Genomic DNA, 19165 nt, shown 5'->3' with positions numbered 1-19165 from the left:
AGACAAAGTGGTACGTGTAGTGGTAGACAGTGATACATGTAGTGGTAGATAAAGTGCTAGACAAAGTGGTACATGTAGTGATAGACAGTGCTAGACAAAGTGCTAGACAAAGTGGTACATGTAGTGATAGACAGTGCTAGACAAAGTGGTAGACAGTGGTACATGTAGTGGTAGACAGTGCTAGACAAAGTGGTTGACAAAGTGGTACATGTAGTGCTAGACAAAGTGGTAGACAGTGGTACATGTAGTGATAGACAGTGCTAGACAAAGTGGTAGACAAAGTGGTACGTGTAGTGATACACATAGTGGTAGACAGTGATACACGTAGTGGTAGACAGTGATACACGTAGTGGTAGACAGTGATACACGTAGTGGTAGACAGTGATACACGTAGTGGTAGACATAGTGGTAGACAGTGGTACATGTAGTGATACACGTAGTGGTAGACAAAGTGATACACGTAGTGGTAGACAGTGTGGTAGACAGTGGTACATGTAGTGATACACGTAGTGGTAGACAAAGTGATACACGTAGTGGTAGACAGTGTGGTAGACAAAGTGATACACGTAGTGGTAGACAGTGTGGTAGACAGTGATACACATAGTGGTAGACAGTGATACATGTAGTGGTAGACAAAGTGGTACATGTAGTGGTAGACAAAGTGGTACATGTAGTGGTAGACAGTGGTACACGTAGCGGTAGACAGTGCTAGACAAAGTGGTACATGTAGTGGTAGACAAAGTGGTACATGTAGTGGTAGACAAAGTGGTACACGTAGCGGTAGACAGTGCTAGACAAAGTGGTACATGTAGTGGTAGACATAGTGGTACATGTAATGGATACACTGGTTACATGTAGTGGACACCACGGTAGACATAGTGGTATAGGTGGTGATGGTTGTTATGGCCCAAGATCCTAACATTTGCCAGAGGACACTAAAAGAATTTCAAGTTCTTCATTTTTAGTTGTTGGTTTTACTTTAATTAAATCCCTCCCATCCCCAAAAACAAAGAAACAACTAAAGTTTCAAAGAAAACGACCAAGGTGAGCCGGCCAACTTAACAAAAGGACGGTATGTGGGCCAGGCCAACCCTGTACAGGGTCGTAGGAGCTGACCACATACCGCTACCCCTACAGAACACAACAAGCAACTAAATCCTAACAAAGAAAAAAGCCGAAAACATGACATCCGGACCCACCTGGTCAAACAAAAAGCAAAGGCTAACCAAAAAGAGCTAAGGAGCAGCCAACATGACTCATTCCAGGAAGCAGCAGCGCAAAACCTGATACGCACATCCTGTGGTAGTGGATTAAGTGTTTAATATAAAAACGAACATGCTAGCTTTATGCTTTAAAGGAAAATAACTGGGGAAAAGTGGGATGAGATGCGTCCCAGGAGGAGAAGTGAGAAAAACATTTCTCTGTAAATAGTGTGTGCCTGCGTGGTCACGTATTACGTCAGGACCACTTTTGCATATGTGGGTCACTTCAGGGTCGCATTCACTTCATACTGAAAACTGATAGAAGTCACATTTAATGTGCAATATGAATGAGCACACGACAATTAAAAAAAAAAGATTTCACCAAAGAATCTGAATTGATTTAAGACCTGCAGTCTGAACATAGCCAGAGAGAGGGAGAGAGAGAGACATTGATGCACAGCAAAATGAACTACAGAGTGTATTTATAAAAAAAGACTACACATTTTGAAAAATTACCCCCAGTTTCACATTTGGTAGTTTTTGGAATTTTCTTTTATGGATGTTGGTAGGTAGGGGATTGGTGGATATTTGTCCAAATTTACAGACCAATAGATTAACGAGACAAAAACAGCCGTACAATTAAGAACAGCATCATATAGAAGAATAAAAAAGCAAAATGACAAATACAATAGATTAAAAAGACATAAAAACACCTGTACAATTAAAAACAGTGTTGTACAGAAGAATAAAAAAGTAAATTGACTAAAACACAAACGATTAATAAGACATAAAACAGCTGTACAATTAAAAACAGCGTCATATAGAAGAATAAAAAAGCAAAATGAAAAATACAATAGATTAAAAAGACAAAAACAGCTGTACAATTAAAAACAGTGTCGTACAGAAGACTAAAAAAACAAAATATAGACTAATACAGATTAAAAAAAAACAGATGTACAATTAAAAACAGTGTCATACAGAATAATAAAGCAAAATGACTAATACAATAGATTAAAATGACAAAAACAGCTGTACAACCAAAAACAGTGAAATAAAAATACCAAGTAAACAAAAAGAATCGCAACAAGGAAAGCACAGATAGCGCAGACCTCCGCCAAGACAGATCCAAAATCACCACGGATATCATCACCACTGTGGCAGCACCGAGAGACCCAAAACACCCAAAGTGCATGCACACACCACCACAACCAAGTTCCATACCAAAAAAAAGTTGGTGAAATAAACTGACACTAAAATAAGTTAATAAAATAACCAAATTAAAAAAAAATAAAAACTTTAATTAAAAAAATAGACACGCTCCTGTGTTTAAACCCAGGTAGGGTGGGAAGAGCCCAAGCCACCTGTCAGGAGGAGGAAAAAAGTGCGAGAGAGACATTGGGGGAGGGGGGAGAAATCAATGCGCAGCAAACTGAACAACAGGGTGTATTCAAAAAAATATATATATATATAATAAAAAAAATAACTCTACATTTTGAAAAATTACCCCCAGTTCCACATTTGATAATTTTTGGAGTTTTCTTTTGTGGATGTCAGTAGGTAGGGGATTGGTGGATATTTGTCCAAATTTACAGACCCAAGTTTCCATGCATGAGTGAGCAGGGGCAAACTGCGCAATCCAAGTTAAAACTGGTTTGCATGAAGTAGTGGTGAGATTTAAATCCAATCCAAGGTCATGGGAGGGGCCAATGGGCATCCATCTTGTTTTCCTCAAAATTACCAGGTTATAACATTCAACTCATTTAGGCCTGAAAATGTCACACAGTTAACCCTAAACCTAACCCTAACCTGTCCTGTCCTCAGTGACATTTTCAGGCCTAAACAAGTTGAATTAACATTGAAAGGCAGGAACAGCTGCCAAGGGGAAAGAAATGAAACCAACATGGTGGTCAAAGTGTTAATGCTGTAACCTGGCACTTTGGTGGAAAACAAGATGGGTGCCCATAGGCCCCTCCCATGACCTTGGATTGGATTTAAATCCCACCACTACTTTGCACAAACCAGTTTCAACTCGGATTGCGCAATTTGTCCCTGTTCACTCATGCATGAAAACCTAGGTCTGTAAATTTGGACAAATATCCACCAATCCCCTACCTACTGACGTCCATGAAATAAAATTCCAAAAGTTATCAAATGTGTAACTGGGGGTAATTTTTCAAAATGTATAGTTTTTTTATACACCCTGTAGAACTGTTCAAAACTAACAGCTGGTGCTAATATTACTTTTTATGCATTTGGCAGACGCTTTTTTCCAAAGCAAATTACAAGGGAAAAAACAATATAAAAGAATACAATACAAGAATTAATTAGACAGAAAAACAGCTGTACAATTTAAAAACTGTCATACAGAATAAAAAAGCAAAATGATAGACTAAAATACAATAGATTAAAGACATTAAAAACAGCTGTACAGTGTCATACAGAAGAATAAAAAAAGCAAAATGACAAAATACAATTTATTAAAAAGATAACGGCTGTACAATTAAAAACAGTGTCATACAGAATAAAAAAATCAAAATGATAGACCAAAATACATGAATAGATTAAAAATACATAAAAACAGCCGTACAATTAAAAGCAGTGTTTGTACAGAAGAATTAAAAAAAAAAAAAAAAAATCAAAATAATAGACTAAAATACATGAATAGATTAGACATAAAAACAGCTGTACAATTAAAAACAGTGTCATACAAAATAGAAAAAAAACAATGATTGACTAATACAATAGATTAAAAAGACAAAAACAACTGTACGATCAAAAACAGTGTTGAAAAGAAGAACAAAAAAAGCAAGATGACTAATAAAGATATAAAGTGCTGAGCACTTCATAAAAACTCCACAAACTGTCCATATTTACCAAACCCACCCCAGAACCAGGTCAGACAGTGCTGTTAGACCCACATTAAGGCAGACAGAGCCCCTGAGTGTCCCCCCTCAATTACCCAACCCAAAATCTAACTGAACTGAACCCTAGTCTTCACGTGGTTCTGCGGTGGGTCGATTAAGCAGGAAACCAGTGGGACATGAAGCACCTTGCAAAACAAACTGCTCCACAGGCCCCACGGACTGCCCCCGAGATGGTTACCACTGCAACCAACACTAGCCGCTCCCCACGACACCACAAAACAAAAAAGGTGACAAACCCAAAGGGGTAGGTCTCTAAACCTGACTGGAGAACACCCAGACAATGTGAGTCTGAACAGTAATTCACTGACCTTCCAATGGTGACAAACAAAACACGATTCAAACTAAATAAACCTACTTGGGACAGAGCCCCCATTTTGTCAAGACCAGCCCATAGAGCCTTGACAAAAACAAACGGGAGGATCTCGTTAAAAAATTGAATTAGTTAATAGTGCTTTAATCGGGTTAATACCAAATAATGAAGTAAATCTTATATGTAGTTTTTATTATCAGTAGCGTAGTGTGTGCATGGATGAGTGAAAGTGATGGATGTTTCAACTCCCACCCTCAAACCCCACACCCCTCCACCTCCAATCACCCACACCCACCCACGCACCCCTGCGAGATGTGATGACATGAAAATTCCACACCACAGCCCCCACAACAAAAATCACCACCACTGTGGCATCGCCAAGACAGACCCAAAACACCCAAAGTGCACACGCACACACCACTCCAACCAAGTTCCATACAAAAACTAGAAGCACTCTGAGAGCGCAGACCTCCGCCAAGGCTGATCAGTGGGCCCCCCCACCCCCGATCACCCCCAAAAGTTAATCATTTCTTCCTTATCCCATTTCCAACAAACCCTGAAAATTTCATCAAAATCTGTCCATAACTTTTTGAGTTATGTTGCACACTAACGGACAGACAAACAAACCCTGGCAAAAACATAACCTCCTTGGCGGAGGTAAAAAGTCAATCAAGTAAATGAATACACTAAAATAAGTTAACAAAATAATAAAATTAAATGAATAAAAACAGAAACTTCAGAATTTAAATAAATAAAACAAACATTCTCCTGGGTTTAAATCCAGGTAGGGCGAGAAGAGCCCAAGCCACCTGTCAGGAGGACAAAAAGAGCGAGTGAGAGAGACAAAAAAAAAAAAAAAAAAAAAAAAAAAAAAGGAGACATTGGGAGAGTGAGGAGAAATAAGGGGAGACATCAATGTGCAGCAAACTGAACTACAGGGTGTAGTACAAAAAACCTGTACATTTTGAAAAATTACCCCTAGTTCCACATTTGATAATTTTTGGAATTTTCTTTTCTGGACACCAGTAGGTAGGGGACTGGTGGATATTTGTCCAAATTTACAGACCCAGGTTTTCATGTATGAGTGAACAGGGGCAAACTGCGCAATCCAAGTTAAAACTGGTTTGCATGAAGTAGCGGTGAGATTTAAACCCAATCCAAGGTCATGGGAGGGGCCAATGGGCATCCATCTTGGTTTCCTCAAAATTGCCAGGTTACAACATTAACACTTTGGCCACCATGTCAAAATTCAACTCATTAAGGCCTGAAAATGTCACTGAGAGTTAACCCTAAACCTAACCCTAATCCTAACCTGTCCTGTCCTCACTGATATTTTCAGGCCTAAACAACTCGAATTAACATTGAAAGGCAGGAACAGCTGCCAAGGGGAAAGAAATGAAACTGACATGGTGGTCAAAGTGTTAATGCTGTAACCTGGCACTCTGGTGGAAAACAAGATGGATGCCCATTGGACCCTCCCATGACCTTGGATTGGATTTAAATCCCACCACTACTTTGCACAAACCAGTTTCAACTCGGATTGCGCAATTTGCCCCTGTTCACTTATGCATGAAAACCTGGGTCTGCAAATTTGGACAAATATCCACCAATCCCCTACCTACTGATGGCCACGAAATAAAATTCCAAAAATCATCAAATGTGTAACTGGGGGTAATTTTTCAAAATTTATATATTTTTTTATACACCCTGTAGAACTGTTCAAAACTAACAGCTGGTGCTAATATAATTACATTTATATTTTATCCATTTGGCAGACGATTTTTCCAAAGCAACTTACAAGGGAAAAAAACAATATGAAAGAATAAAATACAAGAAATTAAAGACAGAAAAACAGCTGTACAATTTAAGAACGGTGTCATACGAGAAAAAAAAGCAAAATAAGCTAAAATACAAAAATATTAGAAAAAGACAAATAGCTGTACAATTAAAAAACAGCTGTACAATTAAAAACAGCGTCATACAGAATAAAAAAGCAAAATGATAGAATAAAATGCAATAGATTAAGACAAAAACAGCTGTGCAGTGTTGTACAGAAGAATAAAAAGGCAAAATGATAGACTAAAATATACGAGTAGATTAAAAAAGACAAAAACAGTTGTATAATTAAAAACAGTGACATACAAAATAAAAAAAATAAAAAAAAAAAGCACAGTGATAGACTAATACAATAGATTAAAAAGACAAACTGTACAAACAAAGACAGTGTCGTAAAGACGACTTAAAAAAAGCAAGATGACTAATAAAGATATAAAGTGCTGAGCACTTCATAAAAACTCGACAAACTGTCCATATTTACCAAACTCACCCCAGAACCAGGTCAGACAGTGCTGTTAGACCCACATTAAGGCAGACAGAGCCCCTGAGTGTCCCCCCTCAATTACCCAACCCAAAATCTAACTGAACTGAACCCTAGTCTTCACGTGGTTCTGCGGTGGGTCGATTAAGCAGGAAACCAGCGGGATGTGAAGCACCTTGCAAAGCAAACTACTCCACAGGCCCCACGGACTGCCCCCGAGATGGTTACCACTGCAACCAACACTAGCCGCTCCCCACGACACCACAAAACAAAAAAAAGGTGACAAACCCAAAGGGGTAGGTCTCTAAACCTGACTGGAGAACACCCAGACAATGTGAGTCTGAACAGTATTTCACTGACCTTCCAATGGTGACAAACAAAACATGATTCAAACTAAATAAACCAACTTGGGACAGAGCCCCCATTTTGTCAAGACCAGTCCATAGAGCCTTGACAAAAACAAACGGGAGGATGTCGTTTAAAAAAAAAAAAAAAAAAAAAAAAAATTGACTTTATTAGTTAATAGTGCTTGAATCAGGTTAATACCAAATAATGAAGCAAATCCTATATGTACTTTGTATTATCAGTAGTGTAGTGTGTGCATGGATGAGTGAAAGTGATGGATGTTTCAACTCCCACCCTCAAACCCCACACCCCCTCCACCTCCAATCACCCACACCCATAAACCCATCCACACACCCACCCGCATAAACACACCCACCTACGCACCCCTGCAAGATGTGACGACATGAAAATTCCACGCCACAGCACCCACAACCAAAATCACCACGGCCATCACCACCACTGTGGCATCGCCCAGACAGACCCAAAACACCCAAAGTGCACGCACACACACACACACACACACCACTGCAACCAAGTTTCATTCAAAAACAAACAAACAAACAAAAAAAAAAAACTAAGACTCAATAACAAATCAATACACTAAAATAAGTTTACAAAATAATAAAATTAAATAAAAATAAATAAAAAAAAGACACCAAAATTAAATAAAAAAAATTAAAATAAAACAAACACGCTCCTGGGTTTCAATCCAGGTAGGGCAGGAAGAGCCCAAGCCAACTGTCAGGAGGGGAAAAAAAGAAAAAAAAAAAAAAAAAAAAAAATACAGAGCGAGCGACAGAGAGAGAGAGAGAGACACACACACACAGAGACATTGGGGGACGGGGGAGAAATAAACATTTGATAGTTTTTGGAATTCTCTTTTGTAGATGTCAGTAGGTAGGGGATTGGTGGATATTTGTCCAAATTTACAGACCCAGGTTTTCATGTATGAGTTAGCAGGGGCAAATTGCACAATCCAAGTTAAAAACTGGTTTGCATGAAGTAGCGGTGGGATTTAAATCCAATCAAAGGTCATGGGAGGGGCCAATGGGCATCCATCTTGTTTTCCACAAAATTGCCAGGTTACAACATTAACACTTTGGCCACCATGTCAACACTCAACTCATTTAAGCCTGAAAATGTCACTGAGAGTTAACCCTAAACCTAACCCTAACCTGACCTGTCCTCACTGATACTTTCAGGCCTAAACTTGAATTAACATTGAAAGGCAGGAACCGCTGCCAAGGGTAAAGAAATTAAACGGACATGGTGGTCAAAGTGTTAATGCTGTAACCTGGCACTTTGGTGGAAAACAAGATGGGTGCCCATTGGCTCCTCCCATGACCTTGGATTGGATTTAAATCCCACTGCTACTTTGCACAAACCAGTTTATTAAAAAAAAAAAAAACTACAAGAATAAATTAAAGACAGAAAAACAGCTGTATAATTAAAAAAAAAAGTGTCATACAGAAGAACAAAAAGCAGCAAAATGATAGACTAAAATACATGGGGAGAGAGAGATATTACATCATTTATATTAAAAACAGGAGTAAATATAAAAAAGTACAGAACATCACAGGATATTTACATTAGAGAAGGAAACCAGTCAGGGTTTTAAATATGTTTAATGGATTTAATACAAAAATACAATTTACAATTTAATACAAAAAAAAAAAAAAAAAAAAAAGGAAAAAGACAAAGATCTGAAGTCATCAAGATACATGAGATTATGTTTAAAGTTTATAGAATGAATTCATGTTTAAAGTGTGATAGTGACCCTGGGATTTGTTCACGTTTTTAGGTTTCAGTTTGTATTTCCCGTTCGCTTTTAGTTCAGTATCTATTTAGTTACATGTTCGAAGTTATTTATGAAAGTCTAATCAGTTACAAAGAGTCGATATATTACAAACTAGAATAAGCATGTGTGTGAGTGTGTAGATAAATACAAAGGTCATTTTATCAAACTACAAAGGTAGGTCATTTATTAAACTACAAAGGTGTAACTCCGCAAAATCACACCCAACGGAGGACAAACAGTCCTGTCACCGACGACCAAAACCATCAATCTAGAGTCACACAGGGAACTACATCCAGACCCAATCACAGAAACCAATGCAAATATGCCAAGGAATGACTTCAAGCCACACCACTTTGATTGAACAAACAACTGACAAACCAAGAATTCAACTCCAATGAAACCCATCCAAACATCCTAACGGTCTTATGAATGTGAACATGTGTAGATGTCATGGCACAGCGGCCAACAAACCAGCAGAAGAAATTATAAATAAATAAATAAATAAATAAATAAACACCTGTTGTCGTTCACCTGAAAAAAAGAAATATCTTGGGTATGACTGATAAAATGGGCTCTGTTTATTTTTATTGTGTACTACTGTTAGGAAATGGACAGTTTGTAATGTGTACTAGTGTCATGAAATGGACAATTTTTAACGTGTACAAGAATCTCAACTCAAAACCCAGAATCACAACCAATGAAAGAGTTGAAACGCCACAACACAAAACTTAACATAACGCAACTCCTCCCGTCCATGAGACAATAAGATTGATGATTTTGGTGCGTTAAGTTACACTGAGGAACGATATACAGCCAGAGTATCAAGTCCCACTAGGATCCAACAAACTGGAAAACCAAGAATTCAACTCCAGTCAAACCCATCCAAACCACTCATATGGACTAAATGCTGGAAAAACCAGTAAATATACAAGACCAACTCCATATACACTGACAATCTGATTATCATAACCATCTTATGAATGTGCACATGTAAATGTGCAGATGTGATGGCACAGCGGCCAAAGAAAACAGCATCGGAAATAATAAACATGAATAAAGGGCATCGAATAGCAGCGAATACACATGTAAAAACAGCCATGTAAATGTGTTTGCGTATATTGACCAACTCCATATGCACAATCAGAGCATCATAAGCATTTTAGGCATAGATGTTATGGCATGGCGGCCAAAAAAAAAAAAAAAACCCAAGGCATCGAAAATGATAAGCATGAATAAAAGGGCGTCGATTAATAGCGAATACACATGTCAAAACGTTCATGTAAATGTGTTTGTGTGCAGTTGAATATGAAGCTCAGTTTAATTAACAATACAAGGTGCAACTCCACAAATCTGAACCAGTACAGTCAGTAAACTCCACCAATACAACCAGATTCAACAAAAACTGACAAACCAGTCATGTAGACTAAATGATGGAAACCAGTAAATATACTAGACCAACTCATCTAAGAACAAACTGAGCTTCATAAACATGTTAAAAATGTGAACGTGTAGATGTCATGGCACGGCGGCCAGTAAACCAGCAGAGGAAAGAATGAAAATGAAAAAAGCAAGTAAACAAGTGTATATATGTAAATGTATGTGCGCAGATGAATATGAAGCTCATTTTAACACACAAGACAAGAAATCTGAACCAATTCAACAGTCGCTACACCACAAGACAGTCTTGTTATTGATGACCAAAACCATCAATAGTAAGTCACAATATCCAATCCCAAATCACAGAAATAGATTTAAATATGAAAGACTTTACACAAAACTAATTCAACCAGAACCAAACTGACAAACCAAGAGTTAAACTAATGAAACCACCATCATATTGATGAAATGATGGAAACCCAGTAAATATACTACACCAACTCATCTAAGAACAAACTGAACATCCTAGCCATCGTATGAATGTGAACATGCGTAGATGGCATGGCAGCCAAAAAGAGAAGAAATTATAAAAATACCACATACCCATTTACCTGAAAAAAAAGAAATCTCAGATTATACTGTCATAGACAGTTTGTTTTTGGTGTGCAATACCATCATGAAATGGACAGTTTATTTTTGATGTGTACTACTGTTATGAAACAGTTTATTTTTTATGTTTAATACTGTCATGAAATGGACAATTTATTTTTGATGCATACAACTTACATGAAATAGTTTTGGTTTTTTTGTTTTTTTATGTGTATTTACTAGACCAACAGTCTGACCATCTTAAGAATGTGAACATGTGTAGATGTCATGGCACAATGGCCAGTAAACCGGGAGGAAAAATAATAAAAACACCACCCACCTGTTGTTGTCTACCTGAAAAAAAGATGAATTCAGTATACAAATACATGAAAAACCATCCATGTAAAAGCGTTAGTATGTGCAGCTGAATATGAGCCAATTTAAAACACAAAGTATAAGGTGTAACTCCAAAAACTTCAACCAAATGGGCTAAATCATAGAAACCCAGTAAATATACTAGACCAACTCATCCAAGAACAATCTGAGCTTCATAAACATCTTATGAATGTGAACATGTGTGGATGTCATGGCGGCCAATAAACCAGCAAAAGAAATAATGTAAACAGCACATACCTGTTGTTGTTTACCTGAAAAAAAAAAGAGCTGTGTGAGTGTGTGTTGCTCATTTCAAAAGATAGAAAAATCACCACCAGTGTAAGAGTTGAAATGCCACCACACAGAATTTAGCACAGCAACAAGTCGTCCTGCCATTGACAACCAAAACCATCCATATCACCAGCACACTGGGAGCCAATTTCCAGTCACAATCACAGACAAACTCCATCAGTACCATCTGATTCTAACAAAACTGACAAACCAAGAATTAGACTTTCTACATCAAATGGAATTAAACATGGAAACCCAGTAAATATACTAGACCACCTCATCTAAGAACAAACTCTGCATTATAAAACCAGCAGAATAAACGGGCATCAATTAACAGCAAATACACATGTAAAATCAGCCATGTAAATGTGTTTGCGTGTACTAGACTAACTCCATATGCACAGACAATCTGAGCATCATAAGCATCTTATGAATGTGAACATGTGAATGTGTAGATGTGATGGCGCAGTGGCCAAAAAAGCATAAGACATAATAAACATGACTAAAGAGCATTGAATAAGAGCGAATGCACATGTAAAAATCAGCCATGTAAATGTTTGTGTATACTAGACCAACTCCATATGCACAAACAAGCTGATCATCATAAGTATCTTATGAATGAACAGCGTAGATGTTATGGCATGGCGGCCAAAAAAAAAAAAAAAAAAAAGCATCGAACATGAATAAAGAGCATCGAATAAAAGCGAATACACTTGTCAAAGCGTCCATGTAAATGTGTTTGTGTGCAGTTAAATATGAAGCTCAGTTTAACTAACAATACAAGGAGCAACTCCACAAATCTGATCCAATACAGTCAGTAAACTGCACCAATACAACCAGACTCAACAAAAACTGACAAACCAAGAATTAAACCACAGTCATACGGACTAAATGATGGAAACCCAGTAAATATACTAGACCAACTTCTCTAGAAACAAACTGAGCTTCATTTATGAATATGTAGATGTTATGGCACGGCGGCCAAAACACCAGCGGAAGAAATAAAAAAAAAAAAAGCTCCACTTACCCGTCGCTGTTTACCTGAAAAAAAAAGAAACATGAACATCCTAAGACTCTCCTCAAATCACTAGAGCTGAAACTCCAACACCAACAACGACTTAAACACTCCTGACTCATAAAAATCAGCATTATGCCGACGCATGCGCATGGGCCCAGTGTGGAGACCCGGAGCGCGACACTACCACCCCAACCACCACCTCAATCAACCAAAACCAGCTCCTTACTATGCGACGACTGCTGCGTTTTGACCGCGAAGAGTTCAACGTCCTCTCCCTGTCAAAATGGAGTCAGTTTAAGACACTTTATCCACATATTAATGTCGATTAAAACGCTATACAAGTGTTTAACTCATTACCTTTCCATCCGCGGCTCGTGCCTCCTCCTCTGTGGTTCCTCGTGCAGGTTGGAGTTCGGTTTGTTCGGTCAAACTCGGACCTTTATTTTTACTTTATTTTTTTATTTTTTATTTTTTTTAAACGCACAGTAACTCTAGTCGTAGGCGTACTCTAGTGCCGACTCCCCGTGTCTATTTTCCGCACATCACGTTCATGTAGCAAGCATAAACCAACCTTTAGGGTTTTCGTCTTTTTCTGCTTCTTCTTATGCTTTCCGGCAGAGTATCGTTTTTAAAAACAAACCGAACTCTTCTCTGAAGCGTCTCCTCTTCGTAACAGTCAACAAATAGGCGCACAAACGTTGACAAGCTGCTGACTTCACCTGCTCTCCCGTGCTAATGGTTCCGGCATTTTAAAGGGTGTTGATTAGTGTCACCTGTGCGAATGACGTCAGTAGGATGCGCACGCATATGAAGACGTAAAGTAAATGATGATTTCAAAATTCAAGGATGTGGATAACTCCTGTGTTTTTGGTGGACATGCTGATGAAACTTTAAACCATTTGTTTTTGGAATGTAATATCACAAAACAATTTTGGTCTAACCTTTGTTCTCATATCTTCACCCAAGTTAACATATCATACTGTTTTTCTCTGAAAGATGTTATATGTTATTATGAAAATAAGGAAAAATGTCTCCAATATTTAGTTAATTTTGTTATTTTATTGGGTAAATATTTTATTCATAAACAAAAATTCTCAGCCTCCAAACCAACCTTTCCTCATTTTTTAATTGAATTTAATTCACTTCACATATCATTAACCCTTGTTAATAATGATTTTAAAAAAAAAAGACATTCCTTGATAGTTATGATAAGTTATTTAATGTTTCCTCTGACAGTTGATGAAATTTTAGATGAGAAATTATGTATGTATGTATGTATTTATTTATTTATTTATTAGTTATTTTTTGTATATGAATTATTGAAAATGTATTTCATGCATATATTGATTTTATGATTGTATTTTGTTTTTATATCTGTATTCTATTGTATGTATGGTGTTATATGCTAAATGTTTGACAAAGTTTGTATATTAATATTTAAATAAAGTTTAAAAAAAAAAAAAAAAAGTAAAGTAAATGGGAAAAAAAAAATTCCTTGGACTTCTTCTGCTCTTGCTCTTTTGAAGAAAAGAGAATAAGATTTAAAAAAAAAAAAAAAAAAAAAAAAAAATTAAAGCTGCAAGCAGCATTGGGCAGGACCTCGCAAATTTTTCACCGGACCTGACATACATGCCAAATTTGGTGAGTTGTGGAGCATGTTTAGGGGGTCAAAATCCAGTTCAAAGTGGTGGCGGAAAAATAATAATAATAATAATAAAAAACGAACGAAACACAATAGGGGCCTTGCCTTCTGGCAAGTCCACTCACTATGTGAGTGGACCTCCCCTCTCGGCTCGGTCCCTAACAAACAATTTGCATAAACACCGCATCCACGGGGGCAGCCGATGTTGTTTCATGAGCTACGTGATGTCAGAGCTCAGAACTGGGAGTACATCGATCTAGCAGGAGTTCACTGGTTTGACTGCCATTCCAGTGCATTTTCACCGGTAGAAGGTTGGAAAAACACGAGTTAGGGGTTGCTTGGAACGCAGCATTACTCAACTGTATTCTCACCTGAAAAAGTCTTGATCTAAATTTTCATCCTCCATCATTGCTTCACTTTTATCTGTATGAGGTGTACAGTGTTTGTCTATTTAAAAAATCATTTTGCAAGCACCGTGCCATTGTAGTAGAGTCAAGCTGAGGGCAGTACAATAGGTAATGAAAACACAATAGCTCTTATTTTCATGAGATTATGCACTAATGAAAAAATCATAAAGAATAATACATTCCATTTCTGCAAATAAACCTCCCTAAATCCATGTGTAACATGACACAGTGAACCTTTAATGTAATAAGTGAACATGTGTCATTTTTAGCCCATAAAGACCCAAACATCCACCGTCGACCAAAACCATCTACTGATCTAAACTGTTTAATACCTGTTGATCCACTAATCCTATCAATACATGTAAATAATTGACGTAAAATATAGTTTATCATCTTTTCATGGTCATCAGATATGACCCATTTGGACGCTCAGAGGCTCCGTAGTGAACATAAAAACACTGTCATCAGCATCATAAAAATTCTGGGAAATCTTAGCTACATTAATGCCATTGACCCTAGTGAAATTGGGTCAACTGACCAGCTCCATCCAATTTCCGAGAAGTCTCCACTACAGGCATCAACCTTAGCCAGTTCTGGGAAATCTATAATTATTCTATCTGAACCATCATGCAGTTCCACACCCTAGTTCAAACATCTCAAGTATTATCATAACTTGTGCAATAATCAATGCCATTATACCATTAAAAATGCCATTTACACCTACGTTTGTATACAATTTGAAGAAAATATAGTCATGCAGTAAAAAAACAAACAAACATTAAAAATAGAACCAGAACCAAAATTTTGTGCACAACATCTTGAAACATATATGAAGACACGGTAAAAACTTCAAAACTTTCATTAACTGGCCACATGGTAATTTGGGTGCTCAAATAAAGAGTATTTTTGTGAAAAATTGAAATCAACCCATGTTATTCATTGCCTCAAAGCAACACTTTTCATTGAAATGTACTCTTTGTGCAGTATATTGTTGCATCTTGACCATAAGAATCCATGCAAAAAAAATGAGGTCTCTACATTCATCCATTCTGGCACAGTGCAAGCCTGAAGAGAGAGGACATTTGGAAGAATTAGCCTTTTGGCCTGATTTCAAGGCCTCATGGACCAAACATGAAGGCACCTACAATTATTTTGATACAAAATATGGTCTTTTCAGGGGGATTTCACCCCAGACAGTAAGTTTCAGCAGTGTGGCTTGAATACCTAAGGACATATAGGTCCTCAAAGTTAGCTGAAAAGCAAATTTGCAAAATAAAAAAAGAAACAAAAACAAACAAACATTAATTTCAAAGGGCTGTATCTCCTAAACTATTACAGATATGACATTAAAATTTTGGATGTGTTTGTTTATCTGGTAGGTGAACAAGTGTGCATTTTTTTCAGAATTTTCTGAGGGGGTCATGTGGGGACCATTGGTTGAATTGCCATGGAATGATCCTTGGTTTATGTTGAGTTAATGATATATTTTGCAGAAAGTCACTTTTTCTTTAGTTTTCTCAGTTACTGATATAATAACTGTTGAATTTACTCTGAGCTTTAATGAATAGCTACATGTTCAATAAATAAAATATTTAAAAAAATCTGATTTTGCTGAAGAAACATAAAATAAAAAGGAGAATATTACAATAAACTGATAAATCACTTACAAAAGGGGTAATACAGAGAAAAATTAATTTGCGAACTGCCACAAAAGGGAATATTATCAACTAAATCTACAAATTGCATGGATTTCATTTGGTGTGTGAGGACATTCTGGAAACCTTGTGAACAAACAATTCTCTTTCATCGTGAGAACTGTTATCTTAAAATACCAACTAGCCTCTGTTTAGTTGCCTCACATACACACCTGATCGTTTGGCTGTACAGATGTGTTAAAAGTAGGTACAATTACAGCCATCTGACTGGCACAGTAATGATGTAGAAGCCTCTCCTTTTGTGGTATTTTAAGGTAAATAAGGTGGAAGGAAGGAAAAGTCAGGCATCTGAAATGAAAATGTCAGCATGTGTCACCTAACAATTGCCCACAGGGTCTATTATCAGAAGCGACAAAATAACCGACTTCTATCTGCACACCTCCTGTTGACCTCACTGTGGCTGCAACCAAGTGCCCAGAGCCGCAAAGCGTGAATATGGAGAATAAAATGGAAGGTTGGACGACCGAAGGACCTAGCAGAAAGCCCGGAGCTGTAAAATACAACAGAGAGAGGACACCGGCCCATTGAAACATGGGCTTTATTTTCACTTTCAGCTGCTTCTACCATGTCTGTCACATCATAAATGTGCCTTGTTTGACACTGTTTCTTCCATCAGATACAACTGTTTTTAGTGAGTGGTCATGTTTACTCAGCCTACACTATTCAATCAGTTTGTCTTCATTGTCTCATTTTTGTGCGGCATCACCAACCTGAACAATAATATAATTCAGAGCAGCAGTTCCTGAATAATGCTCATTCCAGTAGCGGGAAATATCCGACAGATAAAGCTGCCATGTTGAAAATCAAGGACGAATTTCACTGAGTGCACATTGTCAAGGATTTAGAAAAACATGGCATCCTGCTAAATGCTTCTCATTCCTCTGTCACAAACACAGACACTATTAATAACGAACCCCTTTCACTCTCATCTAAATTGTATTTTAGTGGAATGTCCACTCCAATCCACTTTTATTTCCCCTCAGACCTTCAGGCTTATTCAATCACAGACAATGTTATTTCAAGTTCCCATTCCTCCTGCTGTTGTTTTGGACACCCTGACTCAAGGAAAATCTTAACATGACACATGGATGGTTCTCACTACTACTGCTACATATCTGTACCCTGACCCCTGAAGGGAAGGCATGGGGTAGATAGATCTGATTACATTTTGGGAACAGTAGGTTAAAGTTAAATTTTTTTATGAATTTTTAAAATCTTTTTTTTTCCCCACTTACTTATAATGGGCAAAATTTCATATGTCTATAGCAGCAAAACTATTCGTTGAATTTGTATCAAATTGGGTTTATACATTGCTAGTGACCGGGAATAGATGTCATTACATTTTGGGAAAAGTAGGTTGAAGTTTCAATTTTTGATGATTTTTTTTTTTTTTTAATCTTTTTTTTTCTCACGTACTTACAATAGGCAAAATGTCATGTCTGCTCCCAGACTGTCTGGATTTGTCTGTCTTTTCTGTTTTGTCTGTCATTTCCTGTTTTATTTTGTTAAGTTTCCCTCATGTGTCATGTCTGGTGTCTTTACTTCCCCTCCTTGATTGTTTCACCTGCTCCTGATTACCTGACTCCTCCCTGATTATCTCCACCTGTGTCCAATTGTCTTCCCACCCTCTTGTGTATTTAAACCCTGTGTTTTCCCCTGTTCCTTTGCCAGTTTGTGTTCTACCTTTGTGCGCTCACTTACCAGCGTTTTTGGATCCCTGTCAGTCTGTCTGCCCGTTTTGCCTTCTGACCCCTGATTCTGCCTGTTCCTCATCTGCCTGCTCGTTTGGTTCTGACCTGGTTCGTACATTGACTTCTGATTCGGCCTATTCCCTGTTTACCTCAGCCTCCAACGTGTTACCTTGTGTTTCGACCCTCGCCTGGACTTTGACCGTGAGTAGCCTATTCCTCATGTCCCGTTGCCTCCTGAATTGCCCTCCTGTGTATGACCTGGCTTGTTTTTTGACTATCCTCTGTTTTACCCTAGTCGGGGTGCTGTCTGGATTCCTCCGGCTTGGCCGTGCTGTCCACCCGCATTCCCTGCTCACAGCCCGGATGAAGAGTCCAGAAGCACATGCCTTCACAGACGTGTTAACAATTCTGTGCTGTGTTTTTCCTACTGTGATTGTGTTTAATAAACGCTCTCAATTGGTCATCTGCGTTCTGGTCTTGCATTTGGGTTCAGCCTTTGTACTAGCTCCATTACACAAAATTTCATATGTCTGTAGCAGCAAAACTCTTGGTTGAATTAATACCAAATTGGGTTTATAGATCACCAGTGACCCAAATTATATGTGGTCATATTTTGGAAAAAGTAGGTCAAAGTTCAAATTTTTCATGAATTTTTAAAATCTTTTTTCTTTTCCCACTTATTTATAATGGGTGACATTTTAAATGTCTACAAAAACATCAATTTTGTTTAAATTTACTTCAAACGTGTCACATATATAGAGGCAATTGATATGCTGACATCAGCACATGCATAGACATGATGACATCAGCTGGATCGATGCTACAATATGTGTGAGGGGCGGGGTTTGTTGCGCCTGACACCACATCTTCAACACTTCTTTTTTACTCCATCCATCCATTATCCTCCACTTTATCCGGGGCTGGGTCACAAGGGTAACAGTCTAAGCAGGGATGCCCAGACTTCCCTCTCCCCAGACACCTCCTCCAGCTCTTCTGGGGTACCCCGAGGCATTCCCAGGCCAGCCGAGAGACGTAGTCTCTCCAGCGTGTCCTAGGTCTTCCCCAAGGTCTCCTCTCGGGGAGACATGCCCGGAACACCTCCCCAGGGAGGCGTCCAGGAGGCATCCAAAACAGATGCCCGAGCCACCTCAGCTGGCCCAATTAA

Source organism: Sphaeramia orbicularis, chromosome 12 (genome assembly GCF_902148855.1).
Source record: "Sphaeramia orbicularis chromosome 12, fSphaOr1.1, whole genome shotgun sequence".
Taxonomy (NCBI): domain Eukaryota; kingdom Metazoa; phylum Chordata; class Actinopteri; order Kurtiformes; family Apogonidae; genus Sphaeramia; species Sphaeramia orbicularis.
Note: the sequence above shows the minus strand (reverse complement) of the source record.